Below are 14,537 nucleotides of genomic sequence, written 5' to 3'. Positions count from 1 at the left end.
GAAGCTTTTCCCAAGAGTCACACAGAAGAGTATATTGGAGTCAATCACAGAAAAACATAGATTCATGAAAAAAATAACACGCAGAATTGTTAACCTTCATAATATAAATTATTATATTGCACCTGGTTGATTCAAATACATTCGCAATATATCAGCTATATAAACATTTACAATTGACATTAGGAGTTAAGAAATCAATTACATGTTTAAAATATGCGAAGCAACATTAAAATTTAATTTCCTCTAGAATCACACACTTTGTACTTTTCCGCAGAGAAGAATTCAAGTTGTTTTCTTTGTTGCGGAGGCTTTTAATTTTCATGAAACCTTAAATTAACAGGGCCTCAAAAAAGAAGAAGAGTGGGGCACGTAAGATATCTTCACAAAGGTAGGGGTAGCGGTCTTGTAACAAAATATGGGCAAGTACCACTATCATCAACAAGACTAGACACTTTCAGGAGTATTAGCGTGTGAAGACGAGAATAAGAATGTAATCAATTTATGCCAAAGTTTCAGTCTTGGTTTGTGTCATAGCCATATATGTATACATGGCTAGGAAATATATAGCACATATATATCTATAATTAAGGATATGTATTTAAATAGAGATGCGTATTTCCAGGCTACTTATGGCACGCACATGCTCGTAGATGCTAATTTATTCCATGGATCTCGGTCATTATGGTAAGTGAGTGCCAGTAAACGAGAGATTTTAAGCAGCAACAAACAAAGCATCCAGGTAAATGTCGCACTCTACGTGCTCGTGTCGGCTGGGACTTTTATTCAATCTTGGTGGGAATACGCAACGGCATCGATCAGGACGAGCGTGCTCCGTACCTGTGTCGACGCCATCTACTTCAAGGTCGGAAAACGTCGTTTGACCTTTCCATTGCCGAAGCACTGAAGAAAACATAAAGCTAAAATTTATGCTTCTCTTTAAGCATGGGAACGAAGAAATTTAGAGGAAGTGAGAACTATGCTCCGGAATATTGAACGATAACAACGGGTTTGAGGCAGATTTACAGATCCTTGAGTTGATACGAGTTAACCTCTCTAACAACCAAGGGCACTTGGAGATGGAAAAGCTTTATGGTTCTGCTTCCTATGTGAGAGGATTCTCATTGTTTCTCTCCATTCATTTCCGAGATGTGCTATTCGAGAAAATGTTCCTTCTCCACGAAGGCTCTTCCTCGTCCGAAGCACTTCCATCTCCAAAACTGTCTACATTGAGATATACTCGTAAATAAGCACCTCGTCGGTTTATATTCATTATAATAACTTAAATGTTCAAAGAACTGACCCTAACACACAATTGCATCTCTCATCATCTCGCCAAAGGGTGTGTGCATTACAACTAATGCCGCAGCGTTTCACTAAAGATGATAGCTCAGGAAGTAGGCAGAGTTCGACTACTTTCCATTATCTTACGTTAGTTCAATCTCAGCGCGATGTTTCTAAAAAAATATTATGATTCGGAAAAAAATACCATTCTAAAACTATAAGACAGAGATTTCTTCTTCATTAAAAATACTTTAGGTAATGGCTGAAATTAAATTTATGCATGAATATTGATTGAAAACTTGGATGTTAACTGCATTGCGTTATTTAAAAGGTAACCTTGTGATCGACAATCTAAATCCCTCGTAACAAGTCGAAATAATAGTCTGGAGTGATTTATCTGTAAACATTTTCTCACGAAGGACACAGCTGCTGCATAACGGAGTAAAATACCATGTGACCATGGACACATAGGTATTATTATAGTATAGGAAATTTCGAAACTTTATATAATGGGGACTAGTTTCATAAAACTCGTTCACAGCATTAAGCATGGAAGAAATAAAATATTACTCATTTCGATTTCATGAGGATACCATTCAGCTAGGGGCCTGATTACATCATTAGATTCACACAAGATAGTACTATAGGATAGCAAAATCTAAGTAGGATACAATCGATAAAGATGAAGCTGGACGTTTAAAATAAGTTAACGTGGATTTAAGAATTCTCTTTTGGACGAAACTGATAAAGGTTGCTAAAATGATAAAGAAAAGAACTACATGAATACCTTTCCCAAACTCACTTGAGTAATTTAGCACGAAAATAAACAGAAAATGAGCTGTCGGTAGGGTTGGCCTTGAATAAAAACGAATATATCGATCCGATACATGAAATCGATATCCAAGACTATAGGCGCTCGATAAAAATAAAGAGCAGCTCGACGCAAAATGCTCGATCATCATCATCGCCGGCTTCGACTCGATGGCGAGAATTACACCTGAAGCCTTTCAAAGAGATATCTAAGCAAACAGCCCTCGCACTTCCTATAAGTCCTTCCCTCACCCCCTATCTAGCCGCCCTCCTATCGGGGATCCTTAATCCCCATTTCCACCCCCCTTCTCCCCCTCTCGCCCGACCTTCTCCAATAGCATACACACTCACTTCCGCACTCTCCTATGCCACCCCACCCATCTCCTCCCAGTGTTTTGTCCGCCTTATCCATCCACCTCCCCCACCAAAACACCTACCGATAAATCATAACGCGGCCCCTATGTGACCCGATTTCACCGACCCAGGACCCAAAATGGACACTGTTCTCCGCTGCTCCTCTCCCCATTACAAACTTACGCACCTCATTTTCCCAATTCTTCTCTCTTCTCCTCTTTTATATCCCAAAAATCACAATTCGTTTCTCTCCCCCTCAAGCCAAAACTGCACTCTCCCCAGCATTCTTCCTAGCGAAGGGTAAAATATCTCTCAAACAGCAATTTCGCGCAGCGTTACAACGCGCGCAGCATTCGGCAGCTTTCGATACCGTTTCCATGGATACCGCCGATATCACGTCCCCACTCACCACCGCCCAATCCACCCCATCCCTCTCCCTCACCGCTAAACCCAGGTTCCCGTCTCCTCCCCACCGATCCTCTATTCACCCCTCTCGCCACCCCACCTACCTCCGCACGCGAGATGGGGAGGGGCGGCGAGTGTGGGCGCGAGACAGCCTTTCGTCCCATTCCCCTCTACTCCGGACCGCCGCCATTTTCTCCGGCGCGTGAACCCGTCCTTTTCTCAATCTACTATGTCTGCCCCCTCTCCTATCTGCACCCCCCCCTTTCACTAACCCTCAAAGCGGATCCGAACGTTCGAATCAGTATCCTCCACCATTGTAGCCCCCAACGACCATGGACGGTGACGCACGTGAAAAAATGAAACGCCTGATGACCTGATAATGGCCTCAAAGCCGCTGATGGAGGCGCGAGGTGATTTCCTGGGGTGATACTCGTGCACGCATTAGCGTAGACCGGCTTCTTATGTCGCGGATTTCAACCCACCAAAGCTGCTCACCTTTCACTCTCGCTCGCTCTCTCCTGTTCTTCTTGTGTCTCTGAATGCAAGCAAGCGCCTCCTCTCGGTTTTCCGTCACGTTGTAGTCTTTTCGGGGAGCCAACAAATAAAGAAATGAGGAGAAAAACCTGAAATTGGAGCAGCATTCATATCCTGCATAACTCTACCCAGTATGACGCTTCCGTCTTTGCTCGCTCCCAGATTCTTTGACCTAAATCTAAAACTCTTCAAGTATATGAAGCAACAATAATCCTTTATCATCATAATTACCAAAAGGTTAATTGAATCCGTAATATATTGGGCTGAATTTTATTGAATATTTATAGGACAAGAATGGTGTAGTTATTAAAAGGGTATATCGCTGGGTCGGAAGATCCGTGTTCGAATCCTAGTGATACCTAAGCTTTACCCAAGCTGCGTGATTTTTCGGGTAGGAGATCTTCCTGGGAAGTCATAGAGAGTAAGTCGAAATATGAAGTGTCTATATGAATAGCTATAACGTACTTATCTCAAAGACAGTTATTTGCGCAACTAGGTAATGATCAGCATATAATGAATAAATTGCCTATTTGACAAAATATTTAAAAGTGAAATAGTCATCAGAGTAACGGTAATTAAATGTAACATATAGCTGGATTTATTGCCAAGAAGTAAAGGGCGTGTAATAGTACCTATCTTAAATAAGTCACTTAAAAGTATGCACAAATGAAGTGCTTAGTAAAAATAAGCCATTCATACGTAAAATATGAAACTTAATATTAATGCTGCAGCAAAATAAGAATAGCATTAATAAAGTTCTTGAAACAGAGACATGCATAAGTCTAATTTATCCATCTCACAAACAGTTCCTTTATCCGAGGTTAATGATAATTTATTTCACTGAATTTTAACATAAGATGTTGACAACGACATCGATACAAACATTTAATTTGCACATTTACACTTTTTGCATTCGCAGGAATAATGGATTAAAAAGTTAGTTGAGGAGATGGAATAACTACATTGAATCACCAGGCATTAAGTTGTATCTCGACAAACTTTCACGTATCCGAAGTAAGAGAGTAAGAAAAATGTAAACTTTGGGGAGACTTTCAAATTCCAACCTCTTCCACAACTTCTCGTGTTCTTTCCTGCTCTTACTATCCTTCCGGCTTCCCCCACTATTTTCGTCATCACAGAGAGCGGATCTTGAAAACTTTTTAACGAAACAGGAAAGTGGCCACGACGGAATTCTGAGCCCCAGCTAACTTCAATCTCCTCTCTAGCCTTTTAAGTTGTTTTTAGTACTTTCAAAGTTGCCTAAAACTTCCAATTGTTATTTAAATTGTCTTCCTTAATATCATTTAGAAATGTCACCCTACGGGACGAATAAAAAAACCTGTCACCTAAATGCAAGAAATGACAACTGGCTAGGCATTGTATCACGTATTTCATATCTGAACCATTCTCCATGTCTCATTTTTCTATCCTCTTAGCATAAGATGGCTTCAAACGTCGCAAAGTTCCTCCTTTTTTCCTTTAATGTGCGCTTCCTTGGAGCTTAGTTTGAAACAGAATGGATAGAATTTTATACCCAATAGTAATATAAAAATCACAATGATAGTAAAATGCATCTGCAAGAAATTCTTTTTACATTTTAGACGCATATTGAGCTGAAATAACTTTCCACGAAGTAACTAAGCAGTATACTATAAGCGTCCCATAAAAATAATTACCTTTTTAGATACATTAACTATGAGTGAGGATATATATATATATATATATATATATATATATATATATATATATATATATATATATATATATATATATATGTATGTGTGTGTCTGTGTGTATGTGTGTGCATTTGTATTATCGGGGAGCCAATAAATAAGGCAATGAGGAGGAGGAGAAAAACCTGAAATTTTAGCAGCATTCATTAATCACTCTACCTAATATATGTGTGTGCGCGTATGAATGTATGCGTATATAAACACATAATACAGGTATATGTATACCGTCGTTCTTTAGTATCTAAGGCAACAATAATACTTCCATGGAATAAGGGAACAACATTATTCACCTAGAGCTTATATATTTTCAGCTTTCTTCGCAATAATCTGGAATTTTTAATCATTCTACCATATCTCACACACGTGAACATTTCGAGAAGTGCTGCTATGATAACAACTCTCATTTCATAATAATTGAACCGGGTTAACGGAAAGAAAATTCGACACTTTTATTTTACGATAATATTACCACCTCTCTCCCAAAACTCACTAAGTTACATTCTTTTTTCTGTCGCCGTTTCACCATCGAATTCCGAACGAAGGTAAGTGATGACTAATTTTAAAGGAAAAACGAAAATAAAAATTAGTCGATGCTGTCATTTTTTGTACATATCCTCAATTGGCGTATAACCCATCCCTGAGCACTCACCACTTTCTTTCCTTCCTGTACTCTAAATCTTCATTATCAGGCCACGTCTCTTGTCGACCTTGATGCTGCTTCAGGAGAGCATCATTTCAGACACTTCCCGCTCCGCCCACATACCCCCCGAAAAGGTGGTTCTTACGCGGTGGCGAGTTGTAATTCTACTCAAACAAACTGACACGAATAAAACTTCCTCCCCCCCCCCCCCCCGCATCAGAGTCCTTCCACTCACCCACTCATCCCCTACGATATTTCCTCATGCGTTCCATAAACCCCACCCATCCTCGACTCTTTTTGCCAAGTTGCCACTTCCATCACCTCCCACCCTCTCCCCATGCTTCCTCCCCTCCTCGTGACCCATTCCCCTCACCGTCTCTCACTCGCTCTGTAGCTTACCGAGTTCCACGCGAAAAGGCCGCTGCGGCACGTCTCCTTCTGATCAATGCTTGCTTCTCCGGCCTCATCTTTTGCAGCCCCCCTCTGTTTCTTCCCTTTCCTCATGGCGCTGCCTCCCCTCCTTTGCCTGATTCCTTCCCTTACCTTCTCTATTCTCACTCCCCGCTTAGCAAACCACCCCATGTCCCCCTCACTTTCTCCCCCCACTTTCACCGTACACTACTCAACCTTTCTCCCTACTCCTCCTCCTCCCACCCACTCAACTTTCTCCTACTCTATTTCTCCCATTGTTACTTCAATCTCCCTCCCTTACTCCATCTGCCCTCCCAGCCCTTTGTCCTCATTAGGTTGGGTAAGTTCTTTCCTGCGCCTTTCTCTTCTGTTTAACTCCTTGGGCTCTCGTTTTGCCTCTACCGTGCATTTGTTGTAAAGGATCTTCGCACCGTTCTTCCTAATCTCCCTACATCGTTTTCGTGTCCGATGCGGTTTTTGTCAATTATTGTTCGCGCCGGTAAAGTAGTGAAAATCTCCACACAATGTAGCAGCTCATTTAAATATTAACAAGAAAATTTATAACCCTTATGATATCCTATTTGATGAAGTGTTATGAAGATGTGCCTAACATATTTCCTTGACAGTGCATGCTTTTTGTTTTCTGTACCGGGTATTCTTAAATTATATTAATCATGTCAGTTAATTTTTTCTTAATCTTATTCACGGCATTTTTAACTAATGGCTCAATACTATACTTCACCGCAATAGCTTCTTTGTTTTCATTCTCCTCCCCAAGTTTTGCAAAGGTATTTGCATATATATTACTAGCATTAATATATATATATATATAATTATATATATATATATATATATACATAGCTTTAGGTATATGAAACAAATCACTAGTCATTACCAACTATGGATGTGAATTGATCTCAAGTTCTGTTTATGACAGAGAGAGATTTTGAAGGGGAATTTCAATTAAATGAGCCTCTCAAAGATGTATCGAGACGGAACATTCATTCTTGCTGACTAATCGCGTGGAAATGAGACATAAGTTGCTATCAGGCTCTTGAGTTCAGCCATGTAACCCGAACTCACAAGGTGAGAATTTACCTATCCCCACACACACATGCTCCTTCTTCAACATTTTTTTTACTTATTTGCTCCCTCCTTTAAACGAAAATATGACTTCAAAAGCGAAATTTTTACTCGTTTTTACATAGTTTTCCTCCTGAATAACTCTTTCCGTCGGGAGTGATTTGAAGTAGAAAGCCTCTGAGAGGGAACACACTCCAGAGAAAGGGATCCAAGGAACTGGAGGGCATATGACATAAAGGACTTGTGTTCGAAACAATCTCGCTAAAGATAGGGCTTGGGGACATTTGTTGAATGATATTCATTAACTAAGTACAGTTAAAACTGTCATTCATCAACGACTTCAAACATTCCTTTGCTTCACAGCCAACATCCGCTCCTCTTTTGAAGGACGATGGAACATACCCTTTTGGTGATTTTGTGTATTCTATTTTGAGATATCCTCTTTTCATAACTTGACCGACCTTCTGCTCTTCAATCTGACTTCTCGGTACCTTTCAAGTTCTGTTAAATTCTTGCTTATTTCGAGGAATTTTTGAAGTGGTGCAAGATTTAATTAGAACTGACTACTTGTCAAAAGTAACTCCTTTTACAATTATTTTCCATAAATGTTTAACGTGGGTCGCGGTAGTTCAGTGGGTAGAGAGTTGGGCTGCTGACCAGAGGGTCCCGGGTTCGATTCCCGGGCAAGGCAGTCTGGGCACCTGCAGCTCCACCCAAGCTAAAGTGATTTTTCGGGTACCGGGTCTTCCTGGGGAACCATAACCGGGACAGGGAAAGGAACTGGCTACCCTGATGTGTGAATTTTCTCACGCCGTATAGGGCTTAGTACTGGGTGATCTCTACCATCACCTACTAAACCGACCTTCGGGTTGATTACTGTGTTTATGGTTTTTTTTAAATCTTAACTTAGGGTACTATCGTTGAAATATATTAAGGATAATTTCACATTATAAAGGGTTATTGAAATTTACTCTCTACGGGTGTAATAAATGGATGGTGACAGGTACGTGGAGATGATATTGCAAAAATTCTAAGGTTCCCCAAAGGAATGAAAAGGTAAATTGACGGACGCAATCACCAAAAATGAAATTTTATAAAGCGCGGTAGTGGATAAGGAGCCAATGCAGAGCGTAATAGAAATTTTTTCCTGTCGGAAATAAAGTGTATTGTGGCGCCCTTGTGAATTTAATTTCTGAAGAAAATTTAATTCTGAATTATTTAAGTTGAAGAACCTGATAAGAAATATGAAAACAGTCGCAAGGCGCTTAAAATTGAGAACACTAAAATTTAAACTTGCTAATTGAACAAAGATTTACCTCCAAATAAGCCAAGTGATAATCAAAAGGTTTCCATAGTAATGTCATATGAACATTTAGATTATTCAAAATTGCATTGGAACTAACTTCATCCAAAAATTATTAAAAAACTATAGCAAACTGCCACAAAACTCGAAGAGTAAACGTCTAAGTTCAACAGATTCAGGCCCCTCCACACTAGGGAGGATATTATGCAGAAATAAAGACAAGTTGGACCCCCTCCTTCAATCCGGTGTGTACAAAGTGAAATGTGATTCCTGTGAAAAGTGCTACATAGGCCAGACTGGGAGAGGTTTCATCACGAGAGTGAAAGAACATAAGAGATGCTGGACATCAGGTGATGAAACGTCTCTCCTAGCCAAACATCTAATAAGGACATCACATGAGTGCAAGTTTGTTCCGGAAATCCTCCACCTGGAGAATAAGGGGATGAAACTTGACACATTGGAACAATTGGAAATACTGCAGTAGGACCACAATGTTCTCCTAAATGAACAAATTTTTGTGAACCATTCACCCCTCCTCAAGATCCCTTTCACGATTATTAAACTCAAGAATCAAAATCCTACTGCCCCTCCTCTTTCATGCTTCACCCTCCTACCTTCTCCTCTCTTCCCCCCACCCTGTCAGGGTCTCTCACTGCCCACTACCACCGGTCATCATATTTTCCAAGAATTAACTAGTGCATTCCCCCCCCCTTCCCCCCCTCGCAGCACGTGGCTCATCCCTTCCACTAAAACCAGCAGTGGGCTCTGCTTCCCAGAAAGTTACCTGTTTAACCCATCTTCCCCCCCCCACTATCTCCTACTGATAATTCCTTCCCTATGTCCTTAAGCCTTTAACCCCCTGCTATACAACAACCCGCTCCCGATACTCCAGCCCCTCGTCCCCCACTTTGCGGTTTTTCCTGTCATTAACCCCCCATTTTTCGCTCTTTATAACCTCTCCGTCTCTCCCCTCCTCCTCTCCCCTACACGACACTCCCTCCCCACTTAATGGTCAGATATGCCTAAGTTGACAGCCTTTGATTGAGCATTTTTGCTTGAGTGGAGATTAGTGACAACGAGGTCAATACTTCTGGAAGAGGTTGCAGTCTCTCTGGTTGGGAAGCTGATAAGTGAAGTGATGCAGCCCATGATTGCTACCTTTTAGCAAATTAAATGGTATTGGAAATGGTGCATTATTTATTTTTTGCAATTTAATGATAAAATCTCAATCATGTTATTAAATATAATGAAACATCTTTTTATCAGTTCTTCCTCATATGTAATAGTGTAATGTACTAAGTAATTTCTGTATTTCCTCCAATTTTGTAAATTTGATTTTCAAGGTTGGGAAATATGTATGGTTTGGTCTGTTGATTGGCTGAGGTTGTACGTCACTGCCCCTGCAATAAGTGGTGATACTATTCTGTAGGAAGATGCCAGAAGTTGATTGCTCCTCAGTAAAGAAATTACGAGGGTCATCCGGAAAGTAGTACCCGTTCGTGCCGCATGAAGTGCTGACGACGCGAGTAGCCGCTGGACGAGGTCAGATAGCTTCAGTGGCTTATCTGCCTTCTCTGAGCCAAGTTGCGTGACGCTAGCATTGCCTGTGTTGTTTCTGTGATTGTTTACAATGTTTAAAAAAATTGAGAACGCCGCCAGTTGTGAAGTGAGGGCAGTGATTAAATTCCTCAATGCAAGAAACGTTCGCCCATGTGATATTCATCGCCAATTAAAGGAGGTGTATGGAGACAATGTAATGGACGAGTCGTCTGTTCGGCGGTGGTGTCGTAACTTCAACATGGGGAGGGGGAACACACACGACGATGAGCGTTCGGGGAGACCGTCTGTCATTACAGACCAACTGGTGAGCTCAGTTGACGAATTCGTGAGGAACGATCGGCGCGTCACAATTGATGACATCTGTGAGCATTTTCCCAATGTTTCTCGAACAATTGTTCATGAAATTGTTAAACACCATCTGCATTATGCAAAAATTTGTGCAAGATGGGTCCCTCGCGTATCTCAATGAGCTGGCGGCGAAGGACTATGCAGCAGGAATACAGAAACTTGTCACACGTTATGACAAATGCCTTAATTTGCTTGGAGATTATGTTGAGAAGTAGTTTAAAGTATCCTCTTTCAAATAAAATTTTTTATGTTTGTTAATATTTACTTTTGTGTCTTTATTTCACGAACGGGTACTACTTTCCGGATGACCCTCGTATTTAGTTTGTCTTGTACCTGATGATGACTCTGTGAGTTGAAACGCGTCGTACGTTAAATAAACTGTGGAAAAGTGCAAATTGTCCTTATTTCATTTTCATTAGTAAACGTCTAATTACACTCTATAAAACCTAGGTTAATGCATAAATAATAAAATAATAATAATAAATAATAATCCTTTCCTATTTAAATACTTGGTACTTAAAAATTCTGTAGCAAGTGGGATTAAAAGAACTAATGCTGTTGAAAGTCAAAAGATTAAAACAGTATACTCGGTTTCTCCTGATGGGCAAAGAGCATCATTTCTGAGAATGTCTCACTAAAAGATAAAGTATATTTTCCAGGTAAGATTTTATTCCTTCTTGAAGTTCTCACTAATAAAAATGAGATCCCGAATCCATAACGACGAGTTTATTTTAAGGTTTTAATCAAAGCGTAGGTCTTATATCTCAAGTTAAGTCAATATTAATCACAACAAAATTTCCATGCCCTCCTATCATGAATAAAGACAGACGCACACAAAGATACTTTGTTAAGGTTTTTCTGGAAACTATATTCCGGCCTGAAAACTTCCAACCAACCATCTCCCTCGCCCCCTCCCTCTAATCCTTACCGCCGCGCACCTCCTACGTCAAACTTTCATTCCGAACCAATCTACCCTCCCCGCATGGAGTGCCTTCCAGTTTCACCCTGGAAGCCCGGGGCTTCTGAAACCTTAACCTTAACCCCCTTATCCCGCCCATTTATCCCCTCCTCGCTTCCCACATTACTTCTCCGCTATCCCCTTGCTTCCTCCAGGCCCAACAACGCACGCCTTTCACCCTACCGTCGCTTCAAACACCTTCCTTCTATTTTTGCCCTGTCGATCCATCCATACGCTAAAATCGAACGCACACGAGACCAACCATCCTTACTCATGTCCGCTCTTTTCTTATACTTCGTCATTTTTCATGTCTCCGCATGAAACAGCAAGAAAAGAATCTCACCTGCAAAAATATCACGCTCAACATCCAGATTAGAAAGATCGAGAGTAGATACGACAGAATTATGACATCATTTTTGTCACAATAGATAAGTAAAAAAATACGAATATGACTGCGCCACGGGAGAGAAAACTGTAAAGTATAATCGAGTATTGTCTATATTTAAGTAACTCTTATTTTATTGCTCTTGTTGTTATTACGTGCAGCATCTTGTCTCCCATGTGTAGACATGTGTTTTGCATTTTTATACCGTATTATATAGAGCAACCAAAGAAGACGGGAAATATTGATGCAGAGCATTTTTATTGGCAATGGGATGTTGAAGCGTTGATAGAGAGGAGAAAATTTGGCAAACGCAGAAGAGGAAGGAATAACGTGGCATAGGCAGGTTGGGCGGAATCGAAGAGGGACTTACTGTTTTGCCCGATGGCAGGTTTTGTTATTTGTTAGAAGAAGCAGGTAAATGTACTGTTGTACAATTGTATAGACTGTGTCCATACAAAACAACGTTAACCGGCAGGAGACTACTAGTAATTAAATATTACCTTCGTTAACATTAGTCACAATATTTGAAATAGTCTTATTGGTAACTCACCGTTAAGCCCAAGTTAATTTAGATACTGCGTGCCTAATATAGAGTCATCCACTGCTATACAGTCTAGTAGTTACTTTCAGGGAACCATGTAAATAACGACTTTTCTTTCCCTGATTTTTAAAAAGGTGTGCCAAGTTGAACGAAAGCATTGGGTCTCTAGGTTCTCATGTGGACACATGAATATTGCGGACGTTCGTGATTTATGAACGTCGCACTTGCGCCGACTAAGTAATTAGCACCAGTGCATTTTTGTTCATTTCTGTGTTTTATTTTTATTGTTTGTATTTGACTTTCTTTAAGATTTGGGAAATATTTCGCATCCCCAGGATCCGTACTCGTGTACAAACATCGCTTTTTTTTAAAGAGCTATAAAAGGCCGCTGCTGCTGCCGCCTCAGGACGCCGTTTCATTCGGAAAAAAAATGTTTTTCTTTTGTAGCAGGATTAAAATTTTCATTGTTCTTTCCAGTGTTTGCCCAAATTACCCGTTCTCCATACCCGGTGCGCTATCTTCTTCGTCAATCTCCCCCTCTCCTGGTTTCCGAGCTGAAAGTTGGGGCCCGCAACTTAGTTTTTTTCACACTACTCTCCACCAAAGCTAACTATCAGCGAATAATTATCTGGGAATTAACATTCCTTCCGTATCTTCTTCCACAAATGACTCTCCTCGTTCTATTTTCTACTGCCCTAATCTCTTTCCTCTTCATGGTGATTGAAGTACCAATTTTTTCGAAAAGTATTGCAAATCGGCTCTCGCCCATTGGTTTCGGAAATAAATATATTTGACTTTAAATGAAGTAAAAGACCAATCGTGTAGCCAGGTGAAATTGGTTGATTCACAATTGCGCAGGCCGATAAATTCTCGAGTAACGTATACAGATACATCGGCTAAATACTGAGATGGGTGCAAGTTATTATAGGAAAAATCAGGGTATCCTCAAACCTACGGTTTATATAAATCCGGATCTGTATTCTCCCACTCTATGTGTTTTAAAACTCATCCAAATCGGCTTTCATAAATCCCGGATTTCTTTAAGTTTCTACATTTGCTTTGAAGCCAATTACAAGGTATATTCTGAAATTGATTCCGTTTGGTCATGAAAGTATATAGTCGTCAGGTAAAGTTTGTAATACCAGTTTTAGTCTCCTACAAACCTACTTCACATTTCTACAAAATCCGCGTTAACTTATTAGCACTTTTCGTAATGAAGCACCAACTTCCTTAATCTCTATAGTCATAGAAGTTTACCGCCCGGGAATTAAACCAGTTGACAACAGTGTTCTGGAGTCTTCAAACAGTTGTCCACTAACATACTATTTTAGGAGCAAGTAAAGGAAACAGACGCATAGAGCAAGACCAGTGCAGCTCAGTCTTGTTGATGACGGTCTAAAAACACGCCCACTCAACATTCTTTGCTCATTGTGGTGGTCGGTAAGCGATTTCGCTATCCGCCTTGTATGCAAGTTGTGATAGCTGAGCTTTCCCGTAATAATAGTGCAGTAAATAGTGGTGCATCCAAAAAGAGGGAATTTATCAGGTAGAGCATCAATTGCCAATCGCCTAACAGACCGCAGTTCATAACGCACTTGTTGGACAACTTCATCTATCTGGATACTTGACTTACCACTTCGCCCTTCATCATAGACATTTTTGAGGTCATTTTATTAGCCTCGCCACTATTGACTATCCTTTTCTTCATTCATTACTTTAGATGCATTAACCCTGCACAACCACTGATGCAATTGGGATGCACTGATGATTCTTTTACACACGAAATCAAATAATTGCACGCACTGGAGGACGGACGGAACGATTTTCGCGGACATTGTCATCTGCATGCACCGATAGGCAAAGTACTATTGAATCAAAAAAATAACTTAAGTGGTTTGAAAACAATCAATAAATGACGCTGCATACGTACAACTTTGTTCCGATCCGCCAATATTTAAATATAAGAAAACGGTCCTTACTTTCCGACTATGTCTCGTACCTTGCTTTCCGAGCAAGTACAGAAGGCTTTCGTGAGTAGCATAAAATATGCTCCGACTCTCAATTTTGACTTTTTCACATAATTGCACGCAACGTCAACAACAGCATTTAGAAAATTAGAGCCAACTCACTGAACTGAGCTTCTGAAGCACCCCAATTATTACTAAACAATCCATATTAGGACTATTTAGGA

The 14,537-nt window shown here is 40.4% G+C and overlaps 1 protein-coding gene across 2 annotated transcripts in view; it reads right to left on the bottom strand.

Annotated features, from left to right (window-relative positions):
- Nucleotides 1-14,537, bottom strand: part of SK (small conductance calcium-activated potassium channel) — a 680,277-nt gene that overhangs the window by 456,423 nt on the left and 209,317 nt on the right. The gene's annotated exons all lie outside the window — the stretch shown is intronic.

Source organism: Hetaerina americana, unplaced genomic scaffold (genome assembly GCF_022747635.1).
Source record: "Hetaerina americana unplaced genomic scaffold, ioHetAmer1.1.p SCAF_6, whole genome shotgun sequence".
In the NCBI taxonomy this organism is placed as follows: Eukaryota; Metazoa; Arthropoda; class Insecta; order Odonata; family Calopterygidae; genus Hetaerina; species Hetaerina americana.
This window is presented reverse-complemented; position numbering and strand designations above follow the sequence as displayed.